The sequence below is a fragment of the Martes martes genome, assembly GCF_963455335.1.
Source record: "Martes martes genome assembly, chromosome: 1".
NCBI classification, from domain to species: domain Eukaryota; kingdom Metazoa; phylum Chordata; class Mammalia; order Carnivora; family Mustelidae; genus Martes; species Martes martes.
The window spans coordinates 205,585,578-205,608,015 of record NC_137888.1 but is presented as its reverse complement, the minus strand read 5'-3'; the positions used below and the strand labels follow the sequence as shown (position 1 = coordinate 205,608,015).

Here is a 22,438-nt window from a genome sequence, read left to right as displayed (position 1 = left end):
GAAAGAAGTGAAACTCTAACTCTTTGCAGATGACATGATACTTTATGCAGAAAACACAAAAGACCCCACTCCAAAACTGCTAGAACTCATACAGCAATTCAGCAACATGGCAGGATATAAAATCAGTTCACAGAGATCAGTTGCATTTCTAACCACTAACAATGTGACTGAAGAAAGAGAAATTAATGAATTGATTCCATTTAAGATAGCACCAAAAACCATAAGATACCTTGGAATAAACCTAACCAAAGAGGTAAAATATCAGTACTCTAAAAACCACAGAACACTTATGAAAGAAATTTAGGAAGACATAAAGAAGTGTAAAAATATTCCAAGCTCATGGGTTGGAAGAATAACTATTGTGAAAATGTCTATGCTACCCAGAGCAATGCATTTTGAATGCACATTCAATGCAATACCATTAACATAGGTCTCTATCTCAAAACGGAATAGGCAAAAGCTGGAAAAAAAATAGAAAAATGCAATTTATACTTTACAATTATTAATAATCCTAAAAATATGCAGACAGCAGTATCTAAAATTATAATGTCATCCTATATAAACATAAGTGGAATCAAACATGCTTGTGAAGAAATATAAATTGAGTGCAAAAGATTATGTTCTGCAGGATAGCAGATGATTGCTAATTTAGGAAAAAAGATCTAATAACAAAAGTTTAAAAGTAGCAGTAAGGAAGCACAGATGTGAAATTAGACAGCAATGCATATAAGAGGCCATTTATTATGACAATGCACATAAAAGTATTGTGTGGGGGTACAAAATATATAACAGATTTGACTGCTTAAAATTTATAAACTCTCACACTACCCAACAAATACATCTCTACATGCATACAAGAATTAAACTGCAAATAACAAACTTGGCTTAAACATTTCTTTCTAATTATTTGGTTGGAAGAGTGAAATCAAAAAGAAGGGAAAAAACAATTCAGCAAGAACAACATACAAACAAAAACAAGAATAAGAATGCTCATACCCCAGTATATAGAACAAAGAACTTGCACAGACAATTTGCCATAGAGAAATAAATAGCCAATAAAACCCAAAATATATTCCACCTCCAGGTGATGAAATAAGTACAAAATAAAGCCCTTTAGCATATGCCTGTTTGTGTTTTATATTTTTTACTTTTTTAAGATATTTATTATTTATTTATTTATTTATTTATTTGACAGAGAAAGAACACAAGCAGGGGGAGCTGCAGGCAGAAGGAGAGGGAGAAGGAGGCTCCCTGCTGAGCAGGGACCGCCCCCCCTCCAATGCAGGGCTCGATCGCAGGATTCCGGGACCATGACCTGAGCTGAAGGCAGATGCCTAACCAACTGAGTCACCCAGGCGCCCCAACCTGTTTGTGTTTTAAATAATCTTTTTAAGTGAATACCTAGTGTGACAGAGGATTCTGTGAAATGTATATCTCAAGGAGAGCAGTTGCAAAATAGCATCTTCCTCCATCGATGTAGATCTTTCTAATGAATATAAATTTGGTACAATATACCCCATCCTAAATATTTTTTTATTTTTACTTTGTAAAGGATTTTTTTATTAGAGAGAGAAAAAGAGTGCAAGCCGTGGGGGTGGGGGTGGAGGGATAGGTAGACAGAGAATCTCAAGCAGACTCCCCATTGAGCATGGACCCAGTGCCAGACTTGATCCCTGGAACCTGAGATCATGACCTGATCTGAAACCAAGAGTAAGATGTTTACTGACTGAAGGACACCTAGGTGTCTCAGTTGTTTAAGCATCTTCCTTTGGCTCCGGTCATGATCCCAGGGTCCTGGGATAGAGCCCCACATCAGGCTCCCTGCTCTATAGGCAGCCTGCTTCTCCCTCTCCGACTCCCTCTGCTCTTGTTCTCACTCTCTCTGTATCTCTCTCTGTCAAACAAATAAATAAAATCTTTTAAAAAAAGAAAAAGATGTTTACTGACTGAGCCACCCAGACATCCCGTGAAAATATTTTGTAAATGCCCTCACTGCTCTGCACCCAATTCCATCCCTAAAAGTCTATTTTCATATTCCCCCTTACTGCAAATCTCTCTGGAGGCATTCACAGTTTCCCAAAGAGAGTACCCTCTATTCTTTTAGTCACATACAACTGTACTTTTATTCTCACCACTTAGTTATCTACAGTAATCTTTGTATTGTCAAGTTCAGAGACATTTCTTTTTTAACATTTTAAATAAATTGACCAGAAATGAATGAATTCACGACACCAACAAACACAATGATCACTTGACTCCAGTATAGGATGGATAGGCTGTCAGGTGGCCTCGAGTAAAAGCTTTCTGCTTCCATTCTCTCTGAATCTTCCCTGAAATACCTGCTGAGCTCTGAGACTCACCAGGTTGGGGTCTCTGAGAAGAAGATCTCCACGTGGAGGTGTGAATTTCTCCCTGGATTGTTAATGATGGAGACTGAAGTTCTGTTCCCAGACAGGACAGCAAGAAAGAGTGAAGCATAGGCCCCCCAGCAGACTTAGGAATCCAAACACAAAAATCATATCTCCTTCAGCTAAAGGTTGAACATGCCCAGGGGCTGCAGCAGAGGAGATATTTAAAGATCCTTAGGCTTGCTGTTTCTGTTCCCTATCCTTCTTCATTAGACACTTTTTCTACTATTACTCCAACCCATGAGCACGTCACCCCATGAGAATTTATCCAGGTAGAATGGAATTTTTTCCTGTAGATTCTCTGTTCCCAAAAGACCAGGTTAGAATTCAGGTGCATCCAGACTTTATTACTTCTTCATGAACTTTCCTAGCTTCCACAGCTTTAACATTGAAGCTTTCTACAACTCTGAATGAAAGCGTTTTTTTCCAGATCTAAGACTGAGGAACTTGTCTTGACTATGTCCCTTGGATCTCTAAAACATTGACTTGTGGTGGGAGCACAACTCCTGATAGCTTCACAAAATAGCTCTTCCTTCTCCAACAAGCAAAATTGTGTTCCTTTACTATAAAACCATAGGTAAAACAATCCTTTGATTCATAATTCATTTCACCAATCAATTAGGAGTTCAGTATTATGGGCTCTTGGGGGGATTTGTTTAGTTTTGTCTTAATACAGGTTAAAAGTTGATATATTCCATCTCCATCATCAGACTGTAAGGACTTTTTTCCCCTCTAACGTCTTTTTATTTTTTGAAATTAGCAAGAATACTTTTTTTTATTTTTTTTCAGCATAACAGTATTCATTGTTTTTTCACCACACCCAGAGCTCCATGCAATACATGCCCTCCCTAATACCCACCACCTGGTTCCCCCAACCCGCCAACCCCCGCCCCTTCAAAACCCTCAGGTTGTTTTTCAGAGTCCATAGTCTCTCATGGTTCACCTCCCCTTCCAATTTCCCTCAACTCCCTTCTCCTCTCCATCTCCCCATGTCTGCCATGTTATTTCTTATGCTCCACAAATAAGTGAAACCATATGATACTTGACTCTCTCTGCTTGACTTATTTCACTCAGCATAATCTCTTCCAGTCCCGTCCATGTGGCTACAAAAGTTGGGTATTCATCCTTTCTGATGGAGGCATAATACTCCATAGTGTATATGGACCACATCTTCCTTATCCATTCATCCGTCGAAGGGCATCTTGGTTCTTTCCACAGTTTGGCGACCGTGGCCATTGCTGCTATAAACATTGGGGTACAGATGGCCCTTCTTTTCACTCCATCTGTATCGTTGGGGTAAATACCCAGGAGTGCAATTGCAGGGTCATAGGGAAGTTCTATTTTTAATTTCCTGAGGAATCTCCACACTGTTCTCCAAAGTGGCTGCACCAGTTTGCATTCCCACCAACAGTGGAAGAGGGTTCCCCTTTCTCCACATCCTCTCCAACACACGTTGTTTCCTGTCTTGCTAATTTTGGCCATTCTAACTGGTGTCAGGTGGTATCTCAATGTGGTTTTGATTTGAATCTCCCTGATGGCTAGTGATGATGAACATTTTTTCATGTGTCTGGTAGTCATTTGTATGTCTTCATTGGAGAAGTGTCTGTTCATATCTTCTGCCCATTTTTTGATATGATTAGCTGTTTTGTAGGTGTTTAGTTTGAGGAGTTCTTTATAGATCCTGGATATCAACCTTTTGTCTATACTGTCATTTGCAAATATCTTCTCCTATTCCGTGGGTTGTGTCTTTGTTTTATTGATGGTTTCCTTTGCTGTGCAGAAGCTTTTGATCTTGAGGAAGTCCCAAAAGTTCATTTTCGCTTTTGTTTCCTTTGCCTTTGGAGACATATCTTGAAAGAAGTTGCTGTGGCTGATATCGAAGAGGTTACTGCCAATGTTCTCCTCTAGGATTCTGGTGGAATCCTGTCTCACGTTGAGGTCTTTTATCCATTTCGAGTTTATCTTTGTGTAAACTCGATACAGTGTAAGAGAATGGTCAGGTTTCATTCTTCTACATATAGCTGTCCAGTTTTCCCAGCACCATTTATTGAAGAGACTGTCTTTTTTCCACTAGATATTTTTTCCTGTTTTGTTGAAGATTATTTGACCATAGAGTTGAGGGTCCATATCTGGGCTCTCTACTCTGTTCCACTGGTCTATGTGTCTGTCTTTATGCCTGTACCATGCTGTCTTGGTGATCACAGCTTTGTAGTAAAGCTTGAAATCAGGTAACGTGATGCCCCCAGTTTTGTTTGTCTTGTTCAACATTTCCTTAGCAATTCAGGGTCTCCTCTGGTTCCATACAAATTTTAGGATTATTTGCTCCAGCTCTTTGAAAAATACCAGTGGAATTTTTATTGGAATGGCATTAAAAGTATAGATTGCAGAGACAAGATGGCAGGGAAGTAGGAGGAGGCGCCGTTTCAACCTGTACCCTAAAGTGAGCTGATTACCTACCAAAGAACTCCGATCACCCATGAAATCAGCCTGAGATCAGAATTATACACGTCTGGATCTCTACAGGGACAGAAGACGCCAGTGGGCAGGTAAAGCGGAGTGGGAACTTCGGACTGATATCAGAAGAGAAACAAAAGGGGGAGGGAGCCACCAGAGACGACCGATTGGAGAGTAATACCCCAGTACGAGAGTGCCCTGCATCTGGAGACCAGCATTAACTTGGAGTCTGGTTGAAAGCACTCAAAAAGAGCAAAGGATCGTGGGGGGAAATTGAGGGAATCGGGGTGGTAGGGACAGGGGCTTAAGTCCCGGGACCCAGGACAGCCTCCCCTGGCACTGAGCCAGAGACAGTGCGGCAGAGAAACCAGGTCTTGGTCCCTGAGCCGCCAGCACACCCCAGAACGCGTGGAATCCAGCTCCTGTGAGGGACTGGGAGCCGAGCCAGACGCCAGACGGCAGAAAGCCCCCGAACTACCAGCCTGAGATGCGTGCGCCCCACACCCTCCTCTGAGAGAGGTGCACGAAGGCCCAGCCTGGTGCTCTGGGACCTGCGCCGCGTTAGAGCCTGAGACACGCGAGAGCCTGAGACACGCACGCCCCACACACTCCCCCAGGAGAGGTGTGCGCAAGCCCGGCGCTTTTAGACCCGGAAAGACCAGGCACCCCCAGCCCCAGCCACTGGGAAAATCTCAGTGTGCGATGGCTGCTTGGAACCTTTCTGGTGGTCTGGAGCTGCCCAGATGGCTGCCACTGCCATGGTTTTGTGTACAAGCAGGAGATCCTGCATCCCCAGGGACCACAACTAGGAACCTGCTCTGCCAGCGGCCAAGGGGGAATTTATATGGGCTCTGCAGCACCCACAGGGGAGCAGACTGAGGCTTCTCTCTGAGAGGGAGGTCGGGGTGCAGTTTTCTCTCCTCTAAACCTCCAAAAACCATCAAAAGCTGTCAAGGCGAGAGAAAAGAAGTGAACAAACATAAAAACCTCCAGAGAACAAAAGCCTGAAAAAACCGGTTTCCACAGAGCCCACCCCTTTGAGGGGGGCAGGAGGACTTAACTCAGGGAACATCATTGACTGAAAATCCACGTGGCAGCCCCTCCCCCATAAAACAAACCAGGAAAGGGAAAAAAAAAGACTACAAGAGAACAATCACCACTACTTCATAGATACAACTTTTATTTTTAACTCATCCCCAATCTTCTGGTTCATTTTCTTTTCTTTTTTTATATAGATAATTTTTTAACCTATTTACCATCTCAGTGAGATGTCCAGTACATCAAATTCCATGATAAACTTCTAACCTGAAGTTTTTGATACATACACCCGTGTTTTTCTTTTGCTTTTCAATTTTTTAATTTTTTTTAATTTTACTTTAGTCCAGTTTATTCCTTTTTTATTTTTATTTTCTAATATTCATATAGAGTTAAACTTCAAGGTAACCCCCTTTCTCCAATCAATGCTACCCCTATAGGTAAACCAATTTTTAATGCCCCTTTATCTTAGCAAAGTTGAGTCCTTTAACAAAGATATCAAGATACATCCAGGAAGAATCACAATAACCTTCCTCGCCCACACTGAGAATCTATAACCATGATCCCATCTTTTTCTTCTGTCAGTGTCTCTGTGTATTTATGTTTGTCCTGATAGTATACAAATCTTATACTTGGGGTTCTTTTTGACAAGGTTCTTCCTTTTTTTGCTTATATATATTTTTTTTCTCTCATCATATACTTTTATCAGTCTTTTTGTTTGTCTGTTTTTGTTTGTATATGTCATAAATCTTACCCTGGAGACCATTTGGGCTGAACCTTCTCTTTTATCTTCCCTTTTTTTCCTGATTCTCTCTCTCTCTCTTTTTTCTTTTTCTTTTCTTTATTCTCTCATTTCTTTTTTCTCTCATTTTTCTCTCATTTCTCTCATTTCTTTCATTCTGAGTTCTCAGAAGTGTTCCAGGGTGCACCTTGACTGCACTATGGTTGATACATCCAGCTACACCTGTCCAGTCATCTCTCACCAAAATGACTAGGAGGAGGAATCCCCAACAGAAGAAAAATACAGAGGATGGGCCTTCTGCAACAGAGCTAATGGCTATCAACATAGACAATATATCAGAAAGAGAATTCAGGCTAACAATTATCCAGGCAATAGCTAGGTTGAAGAAAGCCATGGATGACCAAATGGAATTGATTATGGCAGAATTGAAAGCCACCAGGGAGGATGTTCATAATGTTAGGGCAGAGCTGAAGGCCACCAGGGATGAGGTTCACAATGCTCTCAATGAGTTCCAATCTAATCTAAATTCTCTAAAAGCTAGGGTAACTGAGACAGAAGATAGAATTAGTGATCTGGAGGACAAACAGGTAGAGAGAAAGGATCAGGAGGAAGCCTGGAACAAACAGCTTAGAAGCCACGAAAACAGAATCAGGGAAATAAATGATGCCATGAAACGTTCCAACGTCAGAATTATTGGAATCCCTGAAGGGGAGGAGAAAGAAAGAAGTCTAGAAGATATAGTGGAACAAGTTCTTCATGAACATTTTCCCAATCTTGCAAATGGAACAAGTGTTTATGTACTAGAAGTAGAAAGGTCCCCCCCCCCCAAGATTATAAATTCAAAAAAACCATCCAGGCACCTCATAGTAAAATTGAGGAATCATAATTGTAGATAGAATCTCTTGAAAGATGCTAGGACAAAGAGGCTCCTTACATACAGAGGAAAGCCCATCAGAATAACGTCAGACCTGTGCACAGAGACCTGGCAAGCCAGAAAGGGCTGGCAAGATATATTCAGGGCACTCAATGAGAAGAACATGCAGCCAAGAATACTTTATCCAGCAAGACTGACATTCAAAATGGATGGAGAGATAAAGAGTTTCCAAGACCGGCAAGGCTTAAAAGACTATGCAACCACCAAGCCGACACTGCAGGAAATATTAAGGGGGGGTTCTATAAAAGAGGGAAAATCCTAAGAATAGCATTGAACAGAAATATAGAGACAATCGACAGAAAGAAAGACTTCAAAGGTAACACGATGTCAATAAAAGCGTATCTCTCAATAATCACTCTCAATGTGAATGGCCTAAATGCGCCCATAAAATGACACAGGGTTGCAGATTGGATAAAACGACAGGACCCATCCATATGTTGTCTACAAGAGACCCATTTTGAACCTAAAGATACACCCAGACTGAAAGTGAAGGGATGGAGAAGCATCTTTCATGCCAATGGGCCTCAAAAGAAGGCCGGGGTAGCAATTCTAATATCAGATAAATTAGATTTTAAACTAAAGACGGTACTCAGAGATACAGAAGGAGACTACAGAATTCTTAAAGGGACTATCCACCAAGATGATCTAACAATTGTAAATACCTACGCCCCTAATATAGGAGCACCCAATTATATAAGAACACTATTAATCAAGATAAAGAGTCATATTGATATGAATACATTAAGAGTAGGAGATCTTAACACGACTCTCTCAGAAATAGACAGATCGTCAAAGCAGAAAATCCATAAAGAAACAAGAGCATTGAATGACACATTGGACCAGATGGACCTCATAGGTATACACAGAACATTCCACCCTAAAACAACAGAATACTCATTCTTCTCAAGTGCACATGGAACCTTCTCCAGAATAGACCACATACTGGGTCACAAATCAGGGCTCAACCCATACCAAAAGACTGAGATTATTCCCTGCCTATTCTCAGATCACAATGCTTTGAAACTGGAGCTCAATCACAAGAAAAAGTTCGGAAGGAACTCAAACACCTGGAAGCTAAAGACCACCTTGCGTAAGAATGCTTGGATCAACCAGGAGATCAAAGAAGAACTTCAATAATTCATGGAAACCAATGAGAATGAAGACACTTCACTCCAAAACCTATGGGATACAGCCAAGGCGGTCCTAAGGGGGAAATACATAGCCATCCAAGCCTCCCTCAAAAAAATGGAAAAATCCAGAATACACCAGCTGTCTCTACACCTTAAAGAACTGGAGAATCAACAACAAATCAAACCAACTCCAGACGTAAGAAGAGAAATAATCAAGATGAGAGCAGAAATCAATGAGGTAGAAACCAGAGATACAGTAGAACGTATCAATGAAACAAGAAGCTGGTTTTTTGAAAGAATCAATAAGATCGATAAACCACTGGCCACACTAATCCAAAAGAAAAGAGAGAGCGCCCAAATTCATAAAATTATGAATGAAAAGGGAGAGATCACAACTAACACCAAGGAAGTAGAAACAATCATCAGAAGTTATTATCAACAGTTATATGCCAATAAGCTAAGCAACATAGATGAAATGGATGCATTCCTGGAAAACCATAAACTCCAAAAATTGAACCTGGAAGAAATTGACAACCTGAATAGACCAATATCTCGTAACGAGATTGAAGCAGTGATGAAAAACCTCCCCGGATTCCCTGGGGAATTCTATCAAACTTTCAAAGAAGAAATAACACCTATTCTCCTGAAACTGTTTCAAAAAATTGAAAGCAGTGATGAAAAACCTTGAAATTGAAAAGCAGTGATTGAAAGCAGTGATGAAAAAATTGAAGCAGTGATGAAAAACCTCCCCGGATTCCCTGGGGAATTCTATCAAACTTTCAACGAAGAAATAACACCTATTCTCCTGAAACTGTTTCAAAAAATTGAAGCAGAAGGAAAACTTCCAGACTCTTTTTGTGAAGCCAGCATTACACTGATCCCCAAACCAGGCAAAGACCCTACCAAAAAGGAGAATTTCAGACCAATATCACTGATGAATATGGATGCCAAGATTCTCAACAAGATCCTAGCAAACAGGATCCAACAGCACATTAAAAAGATTATCCACCATGACCAGGTGGGATTCATCCCTGGGTTACAAGGATGGTTCAGCATTCGCAAATCAATCAATGTGATAGAACAAATCAATAAGAGAAGAGAGAAGAACCACATGATCCTCTCAATTGATGCAGAAAAAGCTTTTGACAAAATCCAGCATCTGTTCCTGATTAAAACGCTTCAAAGTATAGGGGAGGGAACATTCCTGAACTTCATCAAATCTATCTATGAAAGACCCACAGCAAATATCATCCTCAATGGGAAAAAGCTTGCAGCCTTCCCATTTAGATCAGGCACACGACAAGGATGCCCACTCTCACCACTCTTGTTCAACATAGTATTAGAAGTCCTAGCAACAGCAATCAGACAACAAAGAGAAATAAAATGTATCCAAATTGGCAAGGAAGAAGTCAAACTCTCTCTCTTCGCAGATTACATGATTCTTTATATGGAAAACCCAAAGGACTCCACCCCCAAACTACTAGAACTCATACAGCAATTCAGTAATGTAGCAGGATACAAAGTCAATGTCCAGAAATCAGTGGCTTTCTTATACACTAACAATGAAAATACAGAAAGGCAAATTAGAGAATCGATTCCATTTACTACAGCACCAAGAACTATAAGATACCTCGGAATAAACCTAACCATAGAGGTTAAGGATCTGTCCTCGAGGAACTACAGAACACTCATGAAAGAAATTGAAGGAGACACAAAAAGATGGAAGACGATTCCATGCTCTTGGATCGGAAGAATAAACATCATTAAAATGTCTATACTGCCCAGAGCAATCTATACTTTTAATGCCATTCCGATCAAAATTCCACCGGTATTTTTCAAAGAGCTGGAGCAAATAATACTAAAATTTGTATGGAACCAGAAGAGACCCCAAATTGCTAAGGAAATGTTGAAAAACAAAAATAAAACTGGCAGCATCACGTTACCTCATTTCAAGCTTTACTACAAAGCTGTGATCACCAAGACAGCATGGTACTGGCATAAAAACAGACACATAGACCAGTGGAACAAAGTAGAGAGCCCAGATATGGACCCTCAACTCTATGGTCAAATAATCTTTGACAAAACAGGAAAAAGTATCCAGTGGAAAAAAGACAGTCTCTTCAATAAATGGTGCTGGGAAAACTGGACAGCTATATGGAGAAGAATGAAACTTGACCATTCTCTTACACCGTACACAAAGATAAACTCGAAATGGATAAAAGACCTCAACGTGAGACAGGAATCCATCAGAATCCTCGAGGAGAACATAGGGAGTAACCTCTTTGATATCAGCCACAGCAACTTCTTTCAAGATATGTCTCCAAAGGCGAAGGAAATAAAGGCAAAGATGAACTTCTGGGACTTCATCAAGATAAAAAGCTTCTGCACAGCAAAAGAAACAGTCATCAAAACAAAGAGGCAACCCACGGAATGGGAGAAGATATTTGCAAATGAAAGTACAGATAAAAGGTTGATATCCAGGATCTATAAAGAACTCCTCAAACTCAACACACACAAAACAGATAATCATATTAAAAAATGGGCAGAAGATATGAACAGACACTTCTCCAATGAAGACATACAAATGGCTACCAGACACATGAAAAAATGTTCATCATCACTAGCCATCAGGGAGATTCAAATCAAAACCACATTGAGATACCACCTTACACCAGTTAGAATGGCCAAAATTAGCAAGACAGGAAACAACGTGTGTTGGAGAGGATGTGGAGAAAGGGGAACCCTCTTACACTGTTGGTGGGAATGCAAACTGGTGCAGCCACTTTGGAGAACAGTGTGGAGATTCCTCAGGAAATTAAAAATAGAGCTTCCCTATGACCCTGCAATTGCACTGCTGGGTATTTACCCCAAAGATACAGATGTAGTGAAAAGAAGGGCCATCTGTACCCCAATGTTTATAGCAGCAATGGCCACGGTCGCCAAACTGTGGAAAGAACCAAGATGCCCTTCAACGGATGAATGGATAAGGAAGATGTGGTCCATATACACTATGGAGTATTATGCCTCCATCAGAAAGGACGAATACCCAACTTTTGTAGCAACATGGACAGGACTGGAAGAGATTATGCTGAGTGAAATAAGTCAAACAGAGAAAGTCAAGTATCATATGGTTTCACTTATTGGTGGAGCATATCAAATAATATAGAGGACAAGGGTAGATGGAGAGGAGAAGGGAGTTGAGGGAAATTGGAAGGGGAGGTGAACCATGAGAGACTATGGACTCTGAAAAACAACCTGAGGGTTTTGAAGGGGCGGGGTGGGAGGGTGGGGGAACCAGGTGGTGGGTATTAGGGAGGGCACAGATTGCATGGAGCACTGGGTGTGGTGAAAAAACAATGAATACTGTTACGCTGAAAATAAATAAAAAAATTAAAAAAAAAAAAAAAAAAAAAAAAAAAAGGTTGATATCCAGGATCTATAAAGAACTCCTCAAACTCAACACACATAAAACAGATAATCATATTAAAAAATGGGCAGAAGATATGAACAGACACTTCTCCAATGAAGACATACAAATGGCTACCAGACACATGAAAAAATGTTCATCATCACTAGCCATCAGGGAGATTCAAATCAAAACCACATTGAGATACCACCTGACACCAGTTAGAATGGCCAAAATTAGCAAGACAGGAAACAACGTGTGTTGGAGAGGATGTGGAGAAAGGGGAACCCTCTTCCACTGTTGGTGGGAATGCAAACTGGTGCAGCCACTTTGGAGAACAGTGTGGAGATTCCTCAAGAAGTGAAAAATAGAGCTTCCCTATGACCCTGCAATTGCACTGCTGGGTATTTACCCCAAAGATACAGATGTAGTGAAAAGAAGGGCCATCTGTACCCCAATGTTTATAGCAGCAATGGCCACGGTCGCCAAACTGTGGAAAGAACCAAGATGCCCTTCAACGGATGAATGGATAAGGAAGATGTGGTCCATATACACTATGGAGTATTATGCCTCCACCAGAAGGGATGAATACCCAACTTTTGTAGCAACATGGACAGGACTGTAAGAGATTACGCTGAGTGAAATAAGTCAGGCAGAGAGAATCAAGTATCATATGGTTTCAGTGATTTGTGGAGCATAACAAATAACATGGAGGACATGGGGAGATGAAGAGGAGAAGGCAGTTGAGGGAAATTGGAAGGGGAGGTTAACCATGAGAGACTATGGACTCTGGAAAACAACCTGAGGGTTTTGAATGGGTGGGGGTGGGAGGTTGGGGGAACCAGATGGTGGGTATTAGGGAGAGCACGGATTGCATGGAGCACTGGGTGTGGTGCAAAAACAATGAATACTGTAACGCTGAAAAGAAATAAAAAATTTTTTAAAAAAAGGAAAAAAGAAAGAAAAATGTTCATCATAACTAGCCATTAGGGAGATTCATCATTGAGATACCATCTTACACCAGTTAGAATGGCCAAAATTGACAAGACAGGAGACAACAAGTTTTGGAGAGGATGTGAAGAAAGGGGAGTCCTCTTACACTGTTGGGAATGCAAGTTGGTGCAGCCACTTTGGAAAACAGTGTGGAGATTCCTCAGGAAATTAAAAATAGAGCTTTCCTATGACCCTGCAATTGCACTACTGGGTATTTACCCCAAAGATACAGATGTAGTGAAAAGAAGGGCCATGTGTACCCCAATGTTCATAGCAGCAATGGCCACGGTCGCCAAACTGTGGAAAGAACTAAGATGCCCTTCAATTGATGAATGGATAAAGAAAATATGGTCCATATACACTATGGAGTATTATGCCTCCATCAGAAAGGATGAATACCCAACTTTTGTATCAGCACGATGGGACTGGAGATTATGTTGAGTGAAATATGTCAAGCAGAGAGAGTCAATTATTATATGGTTTTGCTTATTTGTGGAGCATAAGGAATAACACGGAGAATATGGGGAGATTGAGAGAAGTGAGTTGGGGGAAATTGGACGGGGAGATGAACCATGAGAGACTGTGGACTCTGAGAAACAAACTGAGGGTTTTGGACAGAAGGGGGTTGAGGGGTTGGAAGGGCCTGGTGGTGGGTATTAAGGAGGGCAGGTACTGCATGGAGCACTGGGTGTGATGCATAAACAATGAATCTTGGAACACTGTAAAAATAAAGTAAAATTTAATTAATTAATTAATTAATTAATTCAATTAGCCAATATATCATCATTAGTTTTTTATATAATATTCGATGATACATTAGTGAAGTACATCACCCAGTGCTCATCATATTCTTGTTGACGCAGTTACAAATTGGATTCTTTTCTTAATTTCTCTTTCTGAGAGTTTCTTATTAGTGTATAGAGTGGTGACCAATGTTTGTATGTTGACTTCATATCCCTGCTGAATTCATCAATAAGCTATAACAGATTTTTTCTTTTAACTAATTCATTGAAATACAATGATATACAATAAATAAACAGGTTTAAAATGCAAAATTTTCTGAAGTAATAATACAAAAATTAAGAATACATACTGCATGAGTCCATTTACATATGATTCAAGAAAGTGCACAACATTTTAAAGATTTGTTACGTAATTGTAAAAACTATAATCAACCTAAAACCTCTGTTCCCTTATATCTAATTCAGGTGGATGTTGTTAGGAATAAATATAATGTTTGGAAATATTTGGTGAGTCCAAGAAGTCTTTCATGGGTAAGGAGCATATGCACATATATGTATCCATGCATTTGTACATTAATTCATACAAATACACATTTACACACATATATACAACACAGGCTCAACAATCCCATCTTTTATGTTGAAAGGAAACTTGAAAAAAATTTGGAGAGGATAGAAATCAAAAGAGTCAATATTTGAAAAAGCATATAATTTAAAGAATATACATATTTAGACACAAAGATTTAAAACAGAATGGGCAAACAATTTTAAAATTACCTTTTTTAGACTTATAAGTGCTTTATTTGGTAATAGGTTTCTCAAAAATATAAATTCTGACTTTAAGCCCTTTGAGCATTAAGATTTTTAAAAAGTAATTCATATCTCAAGTTTCCTATAAATTCCCTTTTTTAATCCTAATGCACAAAGAGCTCAAAGTCAGAATTTATATTTTTTTTAAAACAATGTATATTTAAATCTAAAGTCACAGGGCACCTGGCTGGCTCAGTCAGTGGAGCAAGATGCATTAAAAGAGTTGTAGAATTTCAGAGAACATTCTAAATGATTTCATTTGTATGTAATTCCAGAAAGTGCACAATAAGCTTTAGCTACCTTTTTTTTGTAACTTATTAAACTTTAATTCCCCTGAGCTTAAGTTTTCTTATTCCTGAAGATGACATAGAATAGTAAGACTAATTTCAGAAGGATATTGTGGGAGTAAATAAATCTGTGGTCACATTTTGTAGATACCTAAGAAAATGTTCAATGGTGAAGGATATGATGTGTGCGTGGGGTGGGGGGTGTTGTTTTGTGTGTGTATGTGTCTATACACATCTTTCTTTAAAGTAACATGGGCACTCATATGCACACACAGGGACTCATTATTAGACAATCTTTCATATCACAAGTACATTTCAGAGAAAGTGGGAGAGGATAAGAATGAAAAAATGGGGGTGCTTGGGTGGTTCAGTCATTAAGCATCTGCCTTCAGCTCCAATCATGATTCCAGGGTCCTGGGATCAAGGCCCAAATCAGACTCCTTGTTTGGCGGGAAGCCTGCTTCTCCCTCTTCCACTTCCCCTGCTTGTGTTCCCTCTCTCACTGTGTCTCTGTCAAATAAATAAATAAAATCTAAAAAAAAAAAAAAGGAATGAAAAAAACGAACATTTGGATTAATTTGAAAGTGAAAGTATGTAAAAATTTGGACACAAAAATATAAGATAGAACAAGTAGCTTTAATGATCTAGTCTTTCTACCTTAGCGCCTGAAAGTCAGTATGGCTCACATCATGGGAGGTTTTCTGGACCAACTATTGAGGCTGAACAACTCCAAAGTGACTTCAGATTTCTTTTTCTACTTCAAGTAGGATTACAATACCGAATATCCTTATCCAAGAGAATATAAATGAATAATATCCAAGGCTGAATTCATTTCCCTTGAACAAAGTGTTATTGGATAAATGTCTGGATTAGATTTTTATTGTAGTTGCAACAAATTACCATGCTGCAGCCTTAAAACAAATCCATTTATTTTCTGATAGTTCTGGAAGTCAGAAGCCTGAAATAGCTCTCTGGGCTAAATTCACTCTGTCTGCATAGAAGAGTTCATTCTAGAGGTCTAAGGAGAAGAGGTTGTCTTGCCTATTTCAGTTGTAGAGCCACCTATCCTCCCTGGCTCATATTTCCTCCCTTTATCTTCAAAGCCAGCAATGTAGCATCTCAAAATATCTCTCTGACTTCAAGTCTTCTGTCTCCCTCTTCCACAATAAGAGGACCCTTGTGATCTATTGAGACCACCTGAATAATCATAACAACTTTTTTCTAGGGTCAGCTGACTAGCAATGTGAATACCATTTGCAAACTTAATTCTCCTTTGCCATGACACAAAAGGTATCCAGAGATTCTGTAGATTAAGATGTGGAAATACTTTGAGGACATTATTGTGTTTACTAAAAGTCTTTTTCAGATGTATATTTGATGTCAACCCAGGGGCCCTCACTTTGAAGAATCAACTCACTTTGAAGAATCAAACACAGAATTTATTTCAGACTCCAGGTTGAGTACTTAGACATTTCTCTCCAACCCACGCATGAAGAGGATCGCATGGCTTTTTTTTTTAACATGGCTTTTTTATTAACATCATCTCAAAGCTATAAATGATAAAGTGAACCCTCAACTAAACAAATTCAATATCATCTCAAAGTTAAGAGAAAGCACAAGGAGGTTAGACCTCTGGAAAGCAGGCAAATCCATGAGAATGAGGAATACAAAACTGGATTCACCTGACTTCTAATCTGGTCTCCCAGGAACAGTCTCAGTGGGAAATTTATCCTTTCTGTCCAGACCAGTGGCCCACAGGGAATGGAGTGCTCCAAGGTGGGAGTAATAATGGAAAAAGTGCTTAATGAGCAGATATACTGAACTTTAAACTTCAGCTTGTGGAACCTTGGATTGCCCAGGATGTGGTTGTTAGTTTTGTCCCTAAGTCTGCTGGGGGACCCATGCTTCACTCCTTCCTGCTGTCCTGTCTGGAAACAGAGCTTCATTCCCCATCACCAACGACCTAGGGATGAATTCAGACCTTCACATGAAAACTTTGATCTTATAGACCCACCCCCAGGTGAGTCTCAGAGCTCAGCAGGTATTTCAGGAAAGGATCAGATAGAATGGAAGCTGGTAACTTTTGCCTGAGGTCACCTGGAATACGTAGAATCATTTATTTTTTTTCATAGACTCACTTATAATTATTTTATATAATGTGTTCAAAAGAAAAGTGTCCATTAGACTCACCAATACAGGTTTCATTGTTGATGATACATGGTGGGAATGGAAGTCCAGTTGGATGAGACAGAGGAAGGAAATGGAGGACATAAAGTGGTTCCAGCAAAATAAGAACATATGGAGTTTTGCAGCTAAGGAGAGTAGGAAACCAGTATTAGCTTGGAGATATGTGAAATGGACTTTTTAAGATGTGGTGGCTGGGTTTTTTTAAGATTTTATTTGTTTATTTGGCAGACAGAGATCACAATTAGGCAGAGAGGCAGGCAGAGAGAGAGAGAGAGAGAGGAGGTAGCAGGCTGCCCGCTGGCAGAGAGCCTGATGTGGGGCTCCATCCCAGGACCCTGGGATCATAACCTGATCATGACCTGAGCCAAAGGCAGAGGCTTTAACCCACTGAGCGACCCAGGTGCCCCAAGATATGGTGGTTTTGAACGTGTTCTGTATTTATAGAATGCTCCAGACCCATTCAGGTAGCTATTCCCTCGCAAAAGCAGTTCCTGACACACATTTCTCTGCATTTTCTCTCAAGGTGAGTATTCACATAAAAAATTGTGTTTCATATGCAAAAAGTGGTGTGCTAACTAGCTTTACTTTGTAAGACTTCATTACCAAGAGGTGTAGAAACAATGGAGACATTTGTGAGGTAGAAGAAAAAACTCAGCCAAATCTCTTCACCGGTATAATCATTCATTTACTCACAGGAAGGAATTATATTGTAACCTTCTTACATTTAATGACAATCACTCTCTGCCACCTTAGGAGGATGGATACTGCTATACCCACTATTTGAGAGTGGATATTCACATTTGGAATGGATTCGTTGTCTCTCTTAAGTTCAAACGTATATGGGGTTGATCAGATATTCAAAACCTGGTTGTCTGATTCCAAAAGTTTTGCATTTAAAGCATTCAAAAAAAGTCTTCTATTATTTCATCTTTTAAAATCCCCTTCTATTGTCATGCACTGTGTATTTTCTCTTGCAATTTGCAGGTTTATTCCCTTTGCACTTTTTTCTAGAGGGATATTCAATCGGTAAAATGTCTTGACATCATAAAAATACCACTCTTTTCTTGTTTAGATACATTATTTTTGCTTGCTTTGTTAATTAGTCTGGGCAGCAAGAGGATGTGGACTGGGGCTGGAATGCTGCCAGAACCAGGGAAGCTTTCTGCTCATCAGTCTCTCAGGGAACCCCTGAGCTTATTAGATTTCTTTTCCCTCTTGTGTCCATTTCTTTCCTCTCTCTGTTTTTGGAACCTCGTCGTTGTGTTTACTTAAAGAGAACACAGGGTGAGCATATGAAAATGGAGCCCATGTTTTCATGTCCACAGGAGGTTTGGAAGTTTTCCTTCTATTTCTATTTTTTTGAAACACCTTCAGTAGAATAGGTATGATTTCTTCTTTAAATGTTTGGTGGAATTCTCCTGGGAAGCCATCTGGCCCTGGATTCCTGTTTTGGAGGAGGTTTTTGATCACTCTTTCAATTTTATTACTAGTTATTGGCCTATTCAGATTGTCTATTTCTTCCTGTTTCAGTCTTGGAAATTTATAGGTTTCCAGGAAGTCATCCATTTCTTCCAGGTTGCTTAATATGTTGGTATATAGTTGCTGGTAATAATTTCTTTTTTATTATTTTTATTTTTTTTCAGTGTTCCAGAATTCATTGTTTATGCACCACACCCAGTGCACCATGCAATATGTGCCCTCTACAATACCCACCACCAGGCTCACCCAATCTCCCACCTCATGCCCCTCCAAAACCCTCAGTTAGTTCCTCAGAGTCCACAGTCTCTCATGGTTCATCTCCCCCTCCAATTACTCCCAACTCCCTTCTCCTCTCCATCTCCCCATGTCCTCTGTGTTATTCTTATGCTCCACAAGTAAGGAAAACCATATGATAATTGACTTTCTCTGCTTGACTTATTTCACTCAGCATAATCTCTTCCAGTCCTGTCCGTGTTGCTACAAAAGTTGGGTATTCATCCTTTCTGATGGAGACATAATACTCCATAGTATTTATGGACCATATTTTCTTTATCCATTCATCAATTGAAGGGCATCTTGGTTCTTTCCACAGTTTGGCGACCGTGGCCATTGCTGCTATAAACATTGGGGTACAGATGGCCCTTCTTTTCACTACATCTGTATCTTTAGGGTAAATACCCAGTAGTGCAATTGCAGGGTCATAGGAAAGTTCTATTTTTAATTTCTTGAGGAATCTCCACACTGTTTTCCAAAGTAGCTGCACCAACTTGCATTCCCACCAACAGTGGAAGAGGGTTCCCCTCTCTCCACATCCTCTCCAACACACGTTGTTTACTGTCTTGTCAATTTTGGCTATTCTAACTGGTGTAAGGTGGTATCTTAATGTGGTTTTGATTTGAATTTCCCTGATGGCTAGTGATGATGAACATTTTTTCATGTGTCTGGTAGCCATTTGTATGTCTTCTTTGGAGAAGTTGTTCGTGTCTTCTGCCCATTTTTTGATGTGATTATCTGTTTTGTGTGTGTTGACTTTGAGGAGTTCTTTATAGATTTTGGATATCAGCCCTTTGTCTGTACTGTCATTTGTGAATATCATCTCCCATTCCGTGGGTTGCCTCAGCAACTTCTTCAAGATATGTCTCCAAAGGAAAAGGAAACAAAAGCAAAAATGAACTTTTGGGACTTCATCAAGATCAAAAGTTTCTGCACAGCAAAGGAAAGTCAACAAAACAAAGAGGCTGGTAATAACTTCTAATAATTGCTTCTATTCCCTTGGGGTTAGTCATGATCTATCTCCTTTCATTCATGATTTTATTATTTTGGGTCCTTTCTCTTTTCTTTTGGATAACTCTGGCCAACGGTTCATCAATCTTAATAATTCTTCCAAAGAACCAGCTTCTAGTTTCACTGATCTGTTTTACTGCTTTTCTGGTTTCTATTTCATTGGTCTCTGTTCTAATTTTATTATTTCTCTTCTCCTGCTTGGTTTAAGGTTTATTGCTATTCTTTCTCCAGGTCCTTTAGGGGTAAGGTTAGCTTGTGCATTTGGGATTTTTCTACTTTTTTGGGAGAGGCTTAGAAGGCTATGTATTTCCCTCTCAGGACTGCCTTTGCAGTATCCCACAGGTTTTGGACTGATGTGTTTTCCTTTTCATTACTTTCCATGAATTGTTTAAGTTCTTCTTTAATTTCCTGGTTGACTCAATAAATCTTTAGTGGGAGGCTCTTTAACTTCCAAGTGTTTGAATTCCTTCCAGTATTTTCTTCTGATTGAGTTCCAGTTTCAAAGAATTGTGGTCAGATAATATGCAGGGAATAATCTCGATCTTTTGGTATTGGCTAAGACCAGATTTGTGACCCAGTATGTGGTCTATTCTGGAGAAAGTTCTGTGTACACTCATAAAGAGTGGAAATGCTGTTGTTTTAGGGTAGATAATTCTGTGTATATATCTACGAAGGCCATCTGGTCCAATGTGTTATTCAAAGCTCTTGTTTCCTTGTTGATCTTCTACTTAGATGATCTGTCCATTGCTGAGAATGGAGTATTAAGATGTCCTACTCTTAATGTATTACTATCCATATGGTTTATTATTTTGGTTACAGTTACAATTGGCTAATGTAGTTGGCTGATCCCGTGTTGGGGGCATAGATATTTACATTTGTTAGATCTTCTTGTTGGATAGACATTTTAAGTATGATATAATGTCCCTCTACATCTCTTAGTACAGTCTTTAGATTAAAATCTATTTTGTCTGATATAATAATTGCTACCCCAACTTCTTTTGATGTCTGTTAGCATGAAAAATTGTTCATCATCCCCTCACTTTCAATCAGGAGGTGTCTTTAGGTTCAAAGTGAGTCTATTGTAGACAGCATATGCATGGGTCCTATATTTGTATCCAGTCTGCAACCGTGTGCCATTTCATGGGAGCATTTAAGCCATTCACACTGAGAGTGGCTACTGAAAGATATGTATCTAGTGCCATTATATTGTCTATAGAGTTCCTGTTTCTATAGACTGTCTCTGTAAATCTTTGTTCTATATCACTCTTGGGGGCTTTCTCCTTTTGTAGAATCCTCCTTAATTTTTCTTGCCGGGCTTGGTGGTCACATATTCTTTTCAGTTTCTGGCAGCCCTAGAAGCTCTTTGTCTCTCTATTCTTAATGACACCTTTGCTGGATAAAGTATTGTTGGCTGCATGTTCCTCTCATTCAGTACACTGAATATGTCTTGCCAGCCCTTTCTGGCTCGCCAGGTTTTTGTGGACAGATCTGAAGTTACTCTGATGCTCCTCCATCCATACATAATAAATCTCTTCCCTCTAGCTTCTCTCAGAATAGCTTCCTTGGCTCTAAGATTTACAAGCTTCACTATTATATGGTGGGGTGTCAATCTATTTTTATTATTGATTTTGGGAGGGGTCCTCTCTGTTTCTTGGACAGAATGTTTGTTCCTTTCCCCAGATTAAGGAAGTTCTCAGGTGTGATTACAGCATATCTTCCAGACCTCTCTCTCTCTCTCTCTTTCTCCACCCCCTCAGAGATCCCAATAATTCTGAGATAGGAGCGTTTCATGGCATCATTAATCTCTCTACGTCTGTTCTCATGGATTTGTGTTTTGTCCCAGGCCTCCTGGCCTCCTCTTGTTCCTTTCTTTATATCAGCTTATCTTCTAAATCATTAATTCATGCTTCTGCCTCATTTACCCTAGCTATTAGAGTATCCAGTTTAGTCTGTATCTCATTCACAGTATTTTAAAGTTTGATAAGATTCAGTCTCATTTCTGTCCTTAGAGACTCCATATTGCCGTTAATGGTTTTCTGAAGCCTCGCTATTGACTTCATAATTTCTACCCTGACGTGTTTCTCTGATATCTTTTTTAACATAATTTTTAATTATGTTATGTTAGTACCATACAATACATCATTAGTTTTTGATGTAGTGCACCATGATTCACTGTTTGAGTATAACTATCTTGCTTATATACATATCCATTAGGTCTGTGGGAGAGGCCATTGTCTCTGGTTCTTTTCTTTGATGGAAGTTCCTCCTCCTAGTCATTCTGTTGAAGGGTGGTTGAAGAGATGTACAGAGTCCAAAATATCAACCATAATCCAGGCAAGATGCACCCTGGGAAAATCCAGAGTGGTCTGAAGTCACCACCAGGAAAACAAAGCCAAAATAAAACCCAAGAGTAAAATTTATAAAATTTAAAATTTTTTTAAAACTTAAAGATTTAAAAAAAAATTTAAGGGGGGAATATGGGGAGTGGAGGCTATAATCTCTCAATGTGGGCAAGGTAGGGTGTTTCGGTTCTTCCTGGGTGTATT

At 39.6% G+C, this 22,438-nt stretch overlaps 1 protein-coding gene across 1 annotated transcript in view; it reads right to left on the bottom strand.

Annotated features, from left to right (window-relative positions):
- LOC308340084 (olfactory receptor-like protein OLF4) overlaps window positions 1-22,438 on the bottom strand; it is a gene marked incomplete at both ends in the record, with an annotated part of 133,927 nt that overhangs the window by 38,516 nt on the left and 72,973 nt on the right. The gene's annotated exons all lie outside the window — the stretch shown is intronic.